The sequence below is a fragment of the Hylobates moloch genome, unplaced genomic scaffold (genome assembly GCF_009828535.3).
Source record: "Hylobates moloch isolate HMO894 unplaced genomic scaffold, HMol_V3 SCAFFOLD_12, whole genome shotgun sequence".
In the NCBI taxonomy this organism is placed as follows: Eukaryota; Metazoa; Chordata; class Mammalia; order Primates; family Hylobatidae; genus Hylobates; species Hylobates moloch.
The window spans coordinates 91,090,150-91,104,905 of NW_026652287.1; the positions used below are offsets into that span (position 1 = coordinate 91,090,150).

Consider the following 14,756-nt stretch of genomic DNA (forward strand, 5'->3'; position numbering starts at 1 on the left):
GGGAAGTTCTACAAGCGTATCTTGGAGATATTGTAATTTTCGTTTTAAAGCACATGTTACAGGAAAGCGAGATGCACAATTTTTTCAGTTTTACAGTGCATATACAAGTCATTTGTACACTATATTACAGTCTATTAAGTGTGAAATAGCACTATGTCTAAAAAATCTACATACATTAATTTTAAAATACTGTATTGCTTAAAAATGAGAATCATCTGAGCCTTCAGCGAATCATCATCTATTTGCCAGTGGAGGGTCTTGCCTCAGTGTTGATGGCTGCTAGTTAATCAGGGTGGGGGTTGCTGAAGGTTGACTTGCCTGTGGAAATTTCTTAAAATGAGACAGCAATGAAGTTTGCCCCACTGACTGACTCTTCGTGTCCCGAAAGATTTACCTAGCATGTGATGCAGTTTGACAGCATTTTACCCACAGTAGAACTATTTCAAAACTGGAGTCAATATTCTCAAACCCTGCTGCTGCTTTATCAATTAAGTTTATTTAATATTCTAAGTCCTCTGTTCAACAACATTCATAGCATCTTCACCAGGAGTAGATTCCATCTCAAGAAACCACTTTCTTGAACATCTACAAAAAGTAACTTTTCATTTGCCTGTTTTATTATGAGATTGCAGCAATTCAGTCACATCTTCAGGCTCTACTTCTAATCCTAATCTCTTGTTATTTCTACCATATTATTTCTACCATAGTTAACTTCCTCCAACAAAATCTTGAACTTCTCAAAGTCATCTATGACGGATGGGTGAATGAACTCTTGTTAATCTTGACATTTTGAATTATGAATGTTACGGATGGTATCTAGAATGATGAGTCCTTTCCAGAAGGTTTTCAATTTATTTTTCCCAGATCCATCAGAGGAATCAGTTGATGGCACTGATGGCCTTACAAAATGTGTTTCTTAAATGACAAGACTTGAAAGTCAAAATTACTCCTTGATCCATAAGCTGCAGAATGAATGTTGTGTTAGCAAGAATAAAAACAACATCAATCACTTTGTACATCTTCATCAGAGCTCTTGAGTAACTAAGTGCATTGCCAATGAACAGTAATATTTTTAAATGAATCTTTTTTACTGAGCAATAGATCTCAACTGTGGGATTAAATATTCAGTAAACCATGCTGTAAACAGGTGTACTGCCATCCAGGCTGTGTTGTTGCATTTACAGAACACAGGCAGAGCCAATTTAACATAATTCTTAAGGGCCCAAAGATTTTTGGAATGCAAATTAGCATTGGCTTCAAATTAAAATCACAAGATGCACTATACCCTAACAAGACAGTAAGCCTGTCCCTTGTAGATTTGAACCAGGCATTGACTTCTCCTCTCTTGCTATGCAAGTCCTATACAGCATTTCTTCCAATAGAAGACATTCATCTTCACTGAGAATCTGTTGTTTAAGGTAGCCACCATCATGGATTATTTTAGCTTGATCTTCTGGATAACTTGCTTTGGCACTGTGCCTCCACTTTGTACTTTTATGTTATGGAGATGGTTGCTTTCCTTAAACCTCATGAACCAACCTCTGCTAGCCTCAAACTTTTCTTCTGCAACTTCCTTACCTCTCTCAGCCTTCATAGAATTGAAGAGAGTTTGGGCCTTGCTCTAGATTAGGCTTTTGTCTAAGGGAATGATGTGGCTAGTTTAATCTTCTATCCAGACCACTCAAATCTTTCCTATACTAGCAATAAAGCTGTTTCACTTTCTCGTATTTCTATGTTCACTGGAGTAGCACTTTTATTGATTGGTTGATTGTTTGTTTCTTTTTGAGACGGAGTCTCACTCTGTCACCCAGGCTGGAGTGCAATGGCGCAATCTCAGCTCACTGCAACATCCGCCTCCCAGGTTCAAGCAATTCTCCTGCTTCAGCCTCCCAAGTAACTAGGATTGCAGGTGCATGCTGCCACACCCAGCTAATTTTTTTGTATTTTAGTAGAGGTGGGGTTTCACCATTTTGCCCAGGCTGGTCTTGAACTTCTGGGCTCAGGCAATCCACCCACCTCGGCCTCCCAAAGTGCTAGAATCACAGGCGTGAGCCACCATGCCTGACCTGGAGTAGCACTTTTAATCTTCTTTAAGAACTTTTATTTTGCATTCACAATTGGGCTAACTATTCAGCACAAGAGGCTTAGCTTTCAGCCTGTCTTGGCTCTCAACATGCCATCCTCCCTAAGCTTAATCATTTCTAGCTCTTGATTAAAAGTGAGAGACATGTGACTCTTCCTTTCACTTGATCATTTTAGAGGCCATTTTAGAGTTATTAGTTGGCCTAATTTCAATATTGTTGTGTCTCAGAGAATGGGGGGCCCAAGGAGAGGGAGATAAATTAAGGAGAGGAAGAAAGATGAAGGGTCAGTTGGTGGAGCTATTGTAACACACACAATATTTACCTATTAAGTTCACTGTTTTATATGAGTGTGGTTCATGGCACTCCAAAATAATTACAACAGTAACATCAAAGACCACTGATCACAGTTCACCATAACAGAAATAGCAAGTTTGAAATATTGTGAGAATTACCTAAACGGGACACAGAGACACGAAGTGAGCACATGTTGTTGGAAAATGGCACCAATAGACTTGCTCCATGGAGAGTTGCCACAAACTTTCAATTTGTGAAAAATGCAATATCTGCAAAGCACAATAAAGTGAAGTACAATTATGCCTGTATATGTGCCCTGTTTAAATAGTAGCCACTAGCTACATGCAACTGCTAAGCACTTGAAATACGGCTAGTGCAATGGATGAACTAAATTTTTCATTTCATTTCATTTAAATTAGTTTAAAATTCAATGAAATACTCACGTGGCCAGTGGCTACTGCATTGGACAGCACAGATCTACAAGTTAATGGCTAATGAATGACCACATTCATCTGTGGAGCAGAGGAGAGTGTCTAAAACAGCATAGTGACCAAAATAATACATGCCTAAATAAAAAAGAATCATGATTTCAAAGACTCCAGTTTTCAAAACTATTAAGTCTTGCTTTCTGCAACTTGTGACTTAACACACCTCTTTGACAGATCCTTGTATTCTTTCACCAGAAACAGAAACAGAATTCAGTTGTATTTCACTAAATACATGGCTTCATCTTTTGGGACTTGGTTTCCTCATCTGTAAAGTAAAGTGAAGTGGTTGGACTTCGTTAGTTCATATTTAAATTTTTCTTTCAGCTACAAAGTTTGGAAGCACATTTAAGTGAATTGCTGGGAAAAACTGTGTGTTTGATTTTAGGTCTCATCTGTGAATTCCTGTCTCATCATCAGAATCTCTCTAACATGTTTTCCTTTCCCTCTGTACTTCTGACTCCCTCTTATCTGCCCACAGTTCAAAAGATTTCTCCTGTCTGATAGATTTATCCTTCTGCATTTGTGCTGTCAAAGAGCTTTGTTTAGACAGAGTCCAGACATACTTGTGTGTTGCTTATGAATTCTAATTAAGAAGGACAACACATGAGTCAAGGTTATCTTTAAAAAAATAGAACTTCAGTCTAAGATCAGAAAGGAAGAAAAACATTATAAAATAAACTTGGCATAAAGACTCCAAAGTTTAAACCAAACTAAGATGGGAAGTATAGGAAGCATGTTTTTCTTTCACAAAATCAGATTAATTCTTATTTGAAGGGTTCTTTGAGCATAAAGAAACTGCCACTGCAGAAATGCAGATTTCTGATGTGGCCACCTTGAGTTTGTTGAAGAAAAACAATTCTGAAAATTCACTCAGGTCCCTCTGGCTCCCCGGGTTCTTTGCACCCTGATAAAGAAAAAGATTACACACGCGCCACCTTTTGGAGAAAATGGGAATAGCAGCAAAGAGGGCAGATTCAAAGACCATTAGCTCTATTTCACCCTCAAAGGGAAAAACAAAAAGCCAAATATCACTTATTTTTATTATAATATTTAAAAGCTATATCCCCCAGAGGTTTATTAATCATGTGACATAGAACTATTAGTAAAGTCTGAATTAAAACTTGGATTTGGTTTTTCTCATTTTCAAAATGGTAATAAGCTGATTTTGCTTTAAAACAATAAGTCTGAAATAAACACAAAATAACAAAACACTGTCTCAAATCCTAATGTCATAGTTTTCATTTATCCTTGGTCATGGATATAGATCTACAGGGAAAATTAATTATTTGTTTCTATTTATTCTATCCTAGTTAGAATAATCCTTAACTTTAAGTATTGTACCTCCCTTTTTCTTAGTACTTAGAGTGGAAAACCAGAGAGGCAAATTCATTTATTTTACTAGAAAGAAAATTCTTATTTGTTTTATCTAGAACCATGAAAAAGAAGTGGTATCACAAATCTGCTTAGTTTTTTTGGACTTGAAGCATAGAGTCGAAGGCTTTTGAGATTCCACAATGCTTGGGAGAAAGTGTAAGTAAAATTACTGGTTACTATACGTAAATATCTTTTACACATGTTAGGCATTAAGGCGTGCCCGCCAACGTTATAATGACCACTGAGCAAAAGATTCTGCAACTAAACAGTAGACAATGCTGACGTATAAAACGCTTCCAGGATGAAGAGGGGAGATAGCTGAATTTCATTTTAAACAGTATTGACATATCCACAAATCTGACTTAGAGATAGTTCTCACTAGACTTGTATATTGAAGTCACAATCATAAAACAATGCTCTTCATTTATTGTCTTTAAATTCTCATCTCTGTCTGAAGACCCTTTCAAATATAATAGAATAACAAAGCAAAGACGGCAAATCTGATAAATGACTGATAGCTTCTATGTTTCTGAGTTCATTCTCCCAACATTATTTTGTTTATACAACAACCTACATGTACAAGAATTAAAGAGTTCTTAAAAATATTTAACTTGAGTCTTAATCCAGATCAGATTTTTCATTATTTCCTAAAAAAGTCTCACAAAAGCTGCTGTGATTTTAAGTATGAAACGAATGCTACCGTTGTAAATAGCAGGCATAATGTTTTAAAAAATAATTCTCATTGAATATAAATGTACTATGTTGACTTTTATATCACTCCTTTTCCCACTCTGTAAGTTTTAATGAAATTATTTTTCCTTAAAATAAATACATGAAAGATTGATTACTAAAACAGCATTATGTGTTTTATGTTCTGCCAACAGGGAGATGATAGAGTTGGGTTTAAATTCCTCAGCACGCCCTGCTGTGGTTGTCACTCATAGCTCTCCCTTTCCAAAAACCTCAAAATAACTTATAATGCCACGTACTATATGTGGAGTAATAATTAGGCTTTCCAGGGTACTTTCTGTTGGACAATCCCTTTGGCACACACAAAAGCCATAAAATCCAGCTCTTCACACAAAGTTCTCCAGCTTTTTTTGAATGCTTTAAAGATCATAACTGTGATATCGCTTGACAACTTGGCATGGTGAAAGCTGACTAATGGGCACTTTTGAGTATGGAGTTTTATGCTTTTTTTCTTTTCTTCTTTTGGGGACATCTACCAGGATTTGAGAATCAAATTAATAGGATAAACCTACAATTTACAGTCCTTGAACCCTGAAAATTAATTAAGGGCAGACATGTTAAAGGTTTTAAGTTAAAACTGACTTTTGCAAAAGGAATTTGGGTCTTCAAATGAAAAGAAAACATAAAGACCTTCCAAAGAAATTTAACATTTTAAATGAGCTTCCAGAAGCCTAGAGCTCATTCCATAATAATATATTACTTTTCTAATTAGAATCCCTAATTATCTGGTGTATTCCTATGGATGCATAGAACCTTGTAATTTGGCCACTTGCCCACTCCATTTGGGGTTGCTCTTGTGAATTTAAATTGTACCCCAGTCACCACCAGATGCACCTACGACATGTGTCTTCAGAGTCTACCACACTATCAGTATAAAGTAGAGGAATTATCAGAAATGACTAGAGAAAAGAAAGGAGATTTAAATATTTATAGAGTAAAATCAGGTTGGCTTAAACCCAGGTTTTTCCAGTCAAGAAAAGGGGATAGATCTTTTTTCCTTTAGAAACATACAAACACACACAATAAAGCATTTTTATTCACATAAGCAACTCTAAGACGAGGTCCTAAGACAAGTTTATAATGGTGCCCTGCAGAAAATAAGAAAAAAACTACTCATAATTATTTGTTAATTATTTGTTAAACTCACTTTATCTAACCTGTAATTTCCACTAAGTCCTTGCTTGTTTTGATATATGTTTAATTTAAATTTTTTGTTTGTTTTTTGAGATGAAGTCTCACTCTGTCTGGAGTGCAGTGGCGCAATTTCAGCTCACTGCAACCTCCGCCTCCCGGGTTCCAGCAATTGTCCTGCCTCAGCCTACAGCATGTGCCACCATGCCCAACTAAGTTTTGTTTTTTTTTTTAGTAGAGACAGGGTTTCACCATGTTGGCCAGGCTGCTCTCAAACTCCTGACCTCAGGTGTTCCACCCGACTCGGCTTCCCAAAGTGCTGAGATTACAGGCGTGAGCCACTGCACCTGGCCATGATATATGTTTAATTAAAATTAACAGAGGGCATGATAAAAAACAAAATAAGCATAAATTACTCATTTAACCTATGTACCCATAATGTTCCCAGTTGTTCTCAGCTCAGCTTAAAAATTGGTCTAATTTGTAGCTAATTTTTATGTACTGGCCTGCATATGTTTAAATAGTGGAATAAGCAAACATCTAAACATGACATTTAAAATCTATTTTGAAATTTCTTGTTCTGCTTTTTAGAAAATGACTGGATATATGTACAAGTATATATATATACACATATATACATATATACATACATATATACATATATATGACTGCATGTGTGCATGATGTATATGTATACGTGCATAATTTAGGGTCCTCGTATTTTTCACACTGTGGGTAGGAAGGGTAGGATTTAGACAATCTTGTGGCTGTTACCAGGAAATGTAGCCCTTTTTGATCTTAGTAAAACATTTTACAAATAAATGCATAAAATTAAAAATTATATTATCATAGGGGAAAATATTAAAATACACAGGTTACTTGTCTTCACATAATTTTACAAAATAGAAAAAAATATTTTAATTCTTAAAATTATATAATAAAAAACACTGGTATAAAATAAGAGAGTTTGAGATTTGAATCTTATTTCCAACATCTTGTGTAATATCCAATATCCAAGAACCTGTGATCTCGGGAAGTTGTAGAGCCCCTGAAGTCCCAGTTTTCTAGTCAGAAACCTTATCGTTACTTTTCAATAAACACACATTCCTTCCTTCCAAAGCTTTGCAAAAAGGCACTTCCTCTAGTAGGTCCTTAGCCATAAACTCCACCTAGCTTAATTAATCATATTTATCCTAACATACAGTAAATAAATTTAAAGTTCTCAAAAGAGCAAGTCACGTCTAAAATTCTACACAACCAAGATATGATAGCAGCTTTCATTCATCCATTCACTCATTCATTCATTCATTCATCATTCAGTTATTTATTCAACAAATGTTCATTAAAGCTTGCGTGTGTGTGAATGAGTGTTGGATTTCTCTGAAAGGCTGGAGCAAAGTAGAGGATGCCAGCATGCATACTTGTCCTGCTATCTCAATATCTTGTCCAGTTTTCTCTATTCATTTCACAGGACTGCATATGCACCAGGTAGTCAGAGGTGAAGAGGAGGATACCCCTATAGCTGTGGGGTGTCTCACTATTTTAGAAGGGACTGAACTCATTTGAAATTGGCAACTGAAGGAAGTCATTATTCTCAACTCAGAAAAGCCCAGAAACAAGTCCAGGCTGGTAATAAAGAAAGCTATCTTCAATGTTCATGCCTCGGAAGTCGATTTTCTCGAAAGACACTGTATCTAATTTTGTATTTGTAATTTTTTATTTTATTTCATAAAGACAGCCTCAATATTTATAGGCTTGAAGCCGTATAAACTGAATTTGCCTCTACCTGTGCTACTTCTTTTTATTTTGTTTTGTTCGTTGCACTATATTTTGAGGCCATTACTTTTAGAAACAGTCTTCAAAGTGTATAAACCAGTGGTTCTCAACTATCCTGTTCATAATAGTTGTATGGAGGGATTCTATTAAATATGAACCCCAAGTTTCCACACTAAGGAGCTTCTGTTTCAGTGGTCTAGTTTGTAGCTTTCAGAATGAATACGTGTGTGTGTGTGTGTGTGTGTGTGTGTGTTATTCCTGTCTTTAGACCATACACTGAACATCAAATACAAGACAAATTTTTTAAAATTTAAGAGAGCTTTAGAATCTATCTGCTGTTGTTGTTCTTCATTTTAAGATAAGCTGAAGTTTTTTCTGTTATGTTGGGTGGCTTTCTATTCTGAAATGATGGCAGCTGCAGGGGGTTTGGGATAGGGTAGAAGGCTCAGTTTGGTTAAGGACTTTCTTTCAAAGTGGCTCTGTAAGCAGATATTTGGAAATATTAATCTTTTTTTTTTTTTTTTTTTTGAGACTGAGTCTTGCTCTGTCTCCCAGGCTGGAGTGCAGTGGCACAATCTCAGCTCACTGCAGCCTCCGCCTCCTGGGTTCAAGCGATTCTCCTGCCTCAGCCTCCTGAGTAGCTGAGATTACAGGTGCATGCCACCATGCCCAGCTAATTTTTGTATTTTTAGTAGAGACGGGGTTTCACCATGTTGGCCAGGCTGGTCTTGAACTCCTGACCTAGTGATCCACCCGCCTCGGCCTCCCAAAGTGCTGGGATTACAGGCGTGAGCCACCACGCCCGACCGGAAGTATTAATCTTACTCCTTATTGACCTTGCCATTGATATGGCTGGTCATTTAGAATAGTTGATATTAAACTTCAGTTCCAATTCCAAGAGACTACAATAAAAAATGTTGAAGTCATATAGATTGGGCCCAAAATAAAATATAAACAGTCCCCACATCTCCGTGTTGTAGACTTTGATATACAGCACTTTTAATTATATTGCCAACTCACTCTATTTCTTTTTAACCTCTGTTCCTTCCAGAGGACCCCTAATTCCTGCCAACCACCTGACTCTACCTCATTCCAACAGTTCCCAGCCACCTGTCTCCCCCCTCCTCCATTCCATCTGCCGTAAAGCAGGCTCTGCAAAACAGTCATTAAAATCTTTAGAGATGCCATCTGCTGCCTAGTATTGTCTATGAATCATTTGAGGTTATAAATATTACATTTGCATTGTGTGGCCTGGGACCTCTGAAAAACTGACTCAACTAATTTAACATCATAATTATCATCATGGCCTAGAGGACTACAATATCCAAATAGTATTTCATTAGTAAGAGCAATGGCTTTTTAAAAGAGTAAAATAGACTCCTTCCTTGTCATCCAATGAAACCCATCATCCAGTGAAACCCATCCCTGGATCAAAGATTCTGGAAGATACTACTGTCTTTAAGTTTTACTTAAACCAATTAAGAGCTAAGATTTAGCCAAGATTCAAAATAAATTACTTAGTGACATTGAAGATAGTTGAATAGGAATATGGATAGATGAGTAATAGAAAATGCATAGTACATTGTAGGTTTAGTAGAAAGTGATTAAAGATAATCATTGTATCATCTAGAAATTAAAGAAATGAAAATAAACATTTTCTGTCCATTCTTTTACTAAATAACAAAGATTTGTTTAGTCCCTCCATTTAGTACTATTATTTTTATAATAATTATAAATTTAGAGTTTATTTGATAAAATATTTAATTCTCAATACTAAATCATATTATCAAAAATACATATCAAAATTATTTACATAATTATATGAAGTTCTAAACTGCTTAAATGATTTAAAGGGTATGTATTTTGTATATATCTAATCATTTTCTTCCTTCTAAAATGATTTATGAGTATGTAATTTTTTCAAAGTTATTTTATAAAGTAAATCACAATAAGGTATTATAAATGCTTCCAAAATCAAAATACATGTTCCATATCGCTTTCAACGACACAGTAGTATCTGTAATTAAATCCTAAAACTTGATAGAATAACCCTGCACCACCACCTGCTGTTGGAAACAAAAAATTTAATTTCATATTTTCAACTTATAGCTATGTATAAGCTTGGTGCTAGGTATCAATCTTGGTGCTAGTTATCAATCTTGGTGCTAGGTACCAATCTTCATGGGGATAAAGCAACATTATTATTATGGCTTTTATGGATTTTTAAGGATTCTACATAATTTTTTGAGCATGTGTGTAGATTTTTAAGTATACTGATTCTACAAAGGAGGAAAGCAAGAAGTGGAACAAAACAAGTAAAGCCAAATCAAATAAATAAACACTTGCAATTTGAGTACTCTGCTGCACTTTAGGAAGAAGAGAACTTCATTTTTCTGCCACAGAATCTCTACAGTTTTTATTCTTAATAATTTCATACACTATCATGATTATTCCTGCGTATATTTATCACTGTTAACAGATACATTATCAGTGTTTAATGCAAAGGGAAAAAATGGCCTTTTCCATTAGGACAAACCTGTATTTGAATGCCAGCCCTTCTACTTGTTAGCTCTGAGCTCAGTCCAATTATTTAGCTTCTCTGAACACCAGGCTGAAGACTTTTTAAAAATTGAGATATACACATGCATCTTATAGGGTTTTATGAGATTTTTAAATATTATATGTAAAGTACCCGGGATACACATTAAGCACTGAATAAATGGCATCTCTGATTATGTTATTTTTATTCTATAATCTTTGTATGAATCACTAAAATCTCAAATCTGGGAAGTTCAAATCTGATCAGACCATGGACAGATGTTAGAGAGATCATAAGAAGACACAAGAAATTTTATATTTGAAATAAATACAGAGAGTGAGATTTGAGTCAGACACTCAACCAAACTTGATAGAAATACCAAATCTATAATAAATAAGCCTTAGAGTTTCAGTCAACAATCCAACTGGGGTTCATCTTGACAAGGAGGTTGGGGGGGAGCACAGACAGTCCAAACATATGTTCATGAACATATACAGATTCATCCGATGAAGGTCACTTTAGAAAGCTCGAGTCTCCCTCATAGACAAGCCTCTAACGGATTTTAAAGAATGGACTTTTATCATGTTTTCTGAAATAAATTACTCATCAACTCTATAGAAAGCAGTAGTAGGCACATTTAATGATACTTACATAAATAATGTAGTGAGCAGGAACATCACTAGGGGAGTCTTTTATAAAAATCTAATTAAGTCAGATAAATGAAATAAGACTATCCATTTAGTACTATATGAAATGAGGCAATGGATAAATAAAAAAGAAAATAGAGAGACGGATGGACAGACAGATGAATGCAGAGACCTCAGAAAAGAAGTTTAGCAGGGTAGAAAGTAAAACTCTTCCTTACAATAAAATTCCAACTAACAAAGGTAGAACGAACGATAGAAATAGAAAAATCACTATTTGGAAACCATGCTAGTAATAATCATTTCAGACAAGACTCACCAAATAATTATTGCATAAAAGTATAGTGAGAAACAGGATTATTATGTAATCTCAAAGTAGCTCACAAGATAGTTATTCATTACAAAGACAAAAATGGTAACTTTACATTAAAGAAAATTGGCAGACACCACCTTTACCGAATGGACAGTTAAATTACTGTTTCACCAAAGACAACATGCTGCACTGAGAAAAACACATCACTCCTGTTGTACTCCTGCCAAAAATACATAGCTTAAATCTAATAATGAAACGTCAGACAAACCCAAACTGAGGAACATTGTTCAAAATAACTGGTCTGTATTCTTTAGAAAAAAGTATCTGTCATGAATGTCAAAGAAAAACTGAGTCTCTGTTGTAAAGAAAAATAAAAAGATATGAGAACTATAGGCAACATGGGATCCTGGATTGGTTTAGAATATTAGTGGTATAAATGGCTGAATTTGAATATGGCTTCTAAGTTAGACTGTAGTGTTATTAATGTTCGTTTCTTGATTTTGTTCATTGTAATGTGGTTAAGTGACATAAAATGTACACTAATGTATTTAGATGTAAAGAGTATTATGTTTGTAACATACTCTCAAGTGTTTCAGGAAAAAATATGTAACTACAGTTATATTTGCATCTACACTTATATCTACATTTGTAATCATATCTATGGAGATGCCAGGGTTGGAAGAGAGAAATAGGGAGGAAAAGAGGAGAGGGAGAAGGGAGGAAGAGTGACAATTATAAACAAGCAAGAGAGGTAAAGGTTAACATTTGGAGAATCTGGGTTAGGGTATGATATATAGGAATGCTTTGCTCTAATCTTGCAACGTTTTTGTACACCTGAAATTACTTCACAATTAAAAGTAGAAAATGATAAAGGAAAGTGGAGGAGAAGGGGAAAGGACAAGGAGGAGGAGGAGGAGGAGGAAAAATTTACTTTCAATTCTCCTCTTTTGCAATTGTTTTAAATCTGGCCACTAAACATCTAGATTTCATAAATACATAACTATTCAATCTGAGTAACATTTTTAGGAGAGAAAAACTAAGTCGTATAAGGCACAGAGAGCTTACATCTGAGTATTACATAGCAGTGAAACATGGGTTTCATTGCTGATGGGATTTGTGGTTAACTTACATTCTTTTTCCCCTACTGAACAATTATAAATTTCCTTGAGCATTAATTAGTAGCCTTAGCCAGATGTTAAAGTGTGGCTGATAAAATGTAGCATCATATTTCAAACCAAAATCCAAAGTCTAAGCAACATCTAATTTTTTTGGAATGTAGATTGTGAAACTTGAAATTACCAGAGTATTGGATGTGCTGGAGAAGTTTGAAAGGGTCACAATTGAACCAAACGCATCAACCAGCCTAAAGGGCAACAGATGGCAAGGAATGTCTCAGAGCTGCCTAGCTTATTTTATCCCTATTCTTGGTAACATCTCCATTTTCTCTTATATTAGACAGTGTACTACATAGGTCCAGCCTCAGAATGCCTGCAAACCGACAGTTCCCTTCAACCTAAGACAATTACTGAATAGAAGTTTTTGAGCTGACAACAGATGGATACATCACCATACTCTACCCACAGCTGATAAATTCATCAGTGAGCCCTTGACCTGGTGCCAACCAATTCTTACAACCAGTGACACCTATGAGGTGGCCTGGAACAAAAGGTCCAGGTACATAGATAATGGTGCTTATGGTGGAGTTTTCTGTTTTGCTTTGTTTTAAAAGAGAATTATTGAAACACACTCGACACAAATTTTGCACATTTTAATGTGTACAATTGGATTTATCACATATATATACATATATGTATATCAACATATTTATACCCATGAAACCATCACAATCAAGATATTGTGCAGCAAACCACCATGGCACACATTTACCTATGTGGCAAACCTGCACATCCTACACATATACCCCTGAACTTAAAATGAAAGTTGAAGAAAATAAATGTTGAATAAATCTATCACCTCCAGAAGTTTCCTTGTGCCTTTGTAATCCCTCTCTTACTCCTGTCCACCTTCCTCCTATAGAAGGCAATCGTTGATCTGCTTTTTACCAATGTATGTTAATTTTCATTTCTTAGTATTTTGTAGAGATAGAAGAACCATACATTGTGTCCTGTTTTCAATGGCTTCTTTCACTCAGCATAATTATTTTACTAGCAGTTACATATATGGTGTAGCATAAATTTCTTTTTATTGTTGACTAGAATACTAGTTTACAAATATGTAATGGTTTGTTTATCTATCTGTCATGGACATTTGGATTGTTTCCAGTTTTTAGCTATTATATCACAAATAGAAATGATATGAACATACATGTAAAAGTTTTCACAGGAACAATGCTTTAGTTAACTAAAAACCTAGGAATGGAATAGGTAAGTTTATGTTTAACTGTTTAAGAAACGGCCAAGCTATTTTCTAAAGTGGTTATACCATTTTACATTCATAACAGAGTGAACGGCAATTCTAGATCTTCAATAATCTAGCCAGCACTTAGTGTATATAATATTATCTCATTGTGATTTTAATTTGTATTTCCCAAATAACTAATGATGTTGAGTGTCTTTTAACATGTTTATTTAATACCAGTATATGTTCTTTGGTGAAGAATCTATTCAAATATTTTGCCTATTTTTACATAGGTTGTTTATTTTCTTTATTGTTGAGTTTTATAAGTTCTTTATATATTCTGAAGACATATCCATTGTCATATATACGCTTTGCAAATGTTTTTTCATATACTGTACCTTGCCTTTTTATTACCTTAACAATGTCTCATGAAAAGCAGAATTTTTAATTTTGGTGAATTCTGACTTAATTATAGGCCATGCTTTTGGTGTTGTATCTAGTAAATCCTAGCCCAGAGAATCCTGTGTTCTCTTCTAGAAACTGAATACCTTTAAATTTTATATTTAGGTCTAATATCCATTTTGTGTTAAGTTCAAATAATGAATTGACATTGATTTTCTTTTATGTTATGATGACATTTTCATGTGTTTTGCTTTGTTTGATCTTTTGCATATTATTTGATTATTCCAACATCATCTAATGAAAATACGATTCTTTCTCCTTTGAACTTTTACACCTTTTAAAAAATATCACTGTCCATATGCGTGTAGCTCTATTTTTGTAATCTCTATTTTATTCCATTGATCTATTTCTAATATTTGTACAAATACAACATTGCCTTGATTAAAATCACATTATAATAAGTCTTGATATCATATAGTGTTAGTCCTCCCACTTGGTTCTTCTATTTCAAAGATGTTTTGGCTTCTCTAGATTGTTGCATTTCCCTGTGAATTTTAGAAATTTCTTTTTCATTTTCTGCCAAACCAAAAAAAACAAAAACTA

The 14,756-nt window shown here is 34.8% G+C and overlaps 1 long non-coding RNA gene across 1 annotated transcript in view; it reads left to right on the forward strand.

The window, feature by feature from the left end:
- The first annotated feature begins 4,099 nt into the window (after positions 1-4,099).
- The window catches only part of LOC131380729 (uncharacterized), a 41,799-nt gene continuing 31,142 nt past the window's right edge, over positions 4,100-14,756 (forward strand). The window contains exon 1 of the long non-coding RNA XR_009208853.1: positions 4,100-4,400. This is a non-coding gene — a long non-coding RNA (uncharacterized LOC131380729). The remainder of the gene's footprint in view (positions 4,401-14,756) is intronic.